A 2,569-nucleotide genomic window follows, 5' to 3' on the forward strand; every position below is an offset into this window, starting at 1 on the left:
GGGGGGGGGGGGGGGGGGGGGGGGGGGAAAGCCGGCCGGGCACAGCAGGGGAAACAAGAGACAATGGCCATGGTGCTGGTCACTCGAAAATCGGCCAGACAGACCAGCTGTCATCGACGAAGTTCAGCTCGACCGAAGAGTCGCCACGAGCCACCAGCAGCTCCGCCAGGCCGGGCATGTGACTGCTCGTCCACAGGCAAAGGGCCACCTTGCGCCAGGATTTGTTGTTGTCCAGGCGCGAGGCGGTGAAGGACCGCCCACGGCCGAGGGTCTGCGGTGTGGCCGCCGTGGCCGACACCCGGGCCATGGTATCCAGCTTGCAGGGGTAGTTCGGCAGGTCCAGCCGGAACTGCGCCCCCTGCGGCGACACCGTCGTCAAGGGGTGGAGCTTGGCCACCCGGTTGAAGTAGGAGACCACCGCCGCGTCCAGTTGTGCCTCCAGGGCATATGGCCGGATGAGGCGCACCGCCGGCGTGGTGTCCGTCAGCCCGGACAGGGTGAAGGCCACCTTGGGATTCCCAGTGCCGGAGATGGCCAGCGGTGCGCGGAGGTCCTTCTTCTTGAAGTACGGCTTCTCGAAGGCCTCGACTGCATGTGTGTGTGTGTGTGAGTGAGTGTGCGAGCCTGTGTGTGTGTGTGTGAAGCTGCAAGTCGCGAGCGGCGGAGGTGCGGGGCTAGGGGGAGGAGCGACACAGGAGGCCCGCAGCCCGGCGTACCACGAAGGATCCCCTGCTTGATGTCGGTCAGGGAGAACTGGCCGAACATCTTTTGCGGCCCGGCCTGGTCGCCCACCAGGATCGAGTAGTCCACCAGGAAGCGGCGCCGAGCGATGGAGAACATCCGACCAGGGGGGCGCTGCATGGAGGGAGGAGGGCACAAGGCGCATGTCAGTGACTGGGTGAGGACGACCGGCCACCGGGCGGCAAAAGCACGAGGCGATGGGCACACAAAGGCCCCGCGCGCAGCACGCACCAGAATGATGTGAAGATAGAGCATGAGCAGATTGTGCAGGTTGATCCAGAAGGCGGTCTGGCGCTCGGCGATCAGCTCCCCCGGAGCCCGATCCAGCATGTTCAGGTCCACTGTGCGGAGTTCCGACAGAGCGGGGGTAAGGATCTGGACAAAGCGCACTGACCGCGAGATGGAGCCCCATTCGAAGAGATGCAGGCGACAGAGCTGGAGGGATTATTTCGGCCCGGGGGGAGGGGGGAGGGGATCGAAAGGCAGGCGGGCGTGTCAGAAAGCAGGCCAGGCCCGAGGGCAGACGTCGGGCCCACGCGGCAAGGGGGCCGCGCGCGATGGTGCGCGCGCGAGCTGGCAAACACACCTGCATGGTCAGGTTCAGCAAATCCTCAACCACCTGGGCCGGATCGCGGCTCGGCCCGATCCAGGCAAACTCCGCGTTCACAATGCCCACCAGCGAGTCGACCTTGGACTTGGGGTTGATGCTGAGCTCCTGCGCGGAAAGTGAGGCAACCGGCCGGGCAAAGTTCTTGACTCGGGCGTGCTCGGTCTCCCAGGACACGGGCGACGGCGGTGGCAACTGCAGGGCCTCGCCGCTGCCGCCGCCGCCGCTGCCGCCCGAAGCCTCCAGCGACCGGAGGAAGGAGTCGGCATCGGGCGCGGCATCGGCCACGGCCTCGGGAGCCAGCGCATCCGAAGATGGAGGGGTGTCAATCGCAGGGGCTGGGGGAGAATCCGGCACCAAGACCGGCGACGGGGCCGCCGTGACGACCAGCTCCTCGGGAGGCGAGGCGGCGGCGGCGGCGGCGGCGGCGTCGGCGGCGGATGGCTCAGTCACCAGCGCCGGCAGATTGACCGCCGACGGGTACATGAGCAGCTCGGCCGGCGGGGCGTGGTCCTGCGTGCTGCTGAGGGTGGCCAGGACATCCGAGTGCAGGGGAATCGTCGGGGCCGGGTCCCAGCGCGAATCGCCAAAGGTCAAGTCGAACTCGGCACTCGAGGCAATGATGGAAATGTCTCGGATGATGTGCGAGTCCGCCGGCAGGTAGCTGCTGAGCCAGGGGAAGAAGTCGGTCGTGTGCGAGCAGAAATCCGTGTAAAAGCGGTGCAGGCACCGAGGGAGGATGATCTAAGCGACGCAATGGAAGGATTGACATCGAGCGCGCGCGCGTGTGTGTGTGTGCATGTTTTCCCGAGGACGGAACGGAGAGGCCAGGCATCAGAGTCAGTGAAGGGCTAGACGGTGCCATGGTTTCTTTTCCTTTCCCTTCCAACGAGCAGCTGTCCAGGTGCGCATCGTGTGTGTGTGTGTGTGTGTGTGTGTGTGTGTGTGTTCGCCTGGACCCCGGCCGGTGGGGTGGGGGGGGGGTGTGACTCGCTGATCGTCGTGGAGCCGGTGGGCTCCCAACCGGCCAAGTATCCCTCCCTTTTTTATACGGGCCCATATTTGCGGAGGGGTGTTTCTGAGCCCTCCAGGCCTTTGGGTTGTCAGTGTGGTGGTGTGCCCCCCGGGGGGGGGGGGGGGGGGGGCAGGTGGGGGGGGGGGGCGGGGGGGGGGGGGGGGGGGGGGGGGGGGGCCGGCGGGGGGGGGGGGGGGGGGGGGGGG

At 67.1% G+C, this 2,569-nt stretch overlaps 1 protein-coding gene across 2 annotated transcripts in view; it reads left to right on the forward strand.

Annotated features, from left to right (window-relative positions):
- H696_02026 overlaps positions 1–2,569 on the forward strand; it is a 6,738-nt gene that overhangs the window by 3,409 nt on the left and 760 nt on the right. The gene's annotated exons all lie outside the window — the stretch shown is intronic.

This window comes from Fonticula alba, assembly GCF_000388065.1.
Source record: "Fonticula alba strain ATCC 38817 unplaced genomic scaffold supercont2.3, whole genome shotgun sequence".
In the NCBI taxonomy this organism is placed as follows: domain Eukaryota; order Rotosphaerida; family Fonticulaceae; genus Fonticula; species Fonticula alba.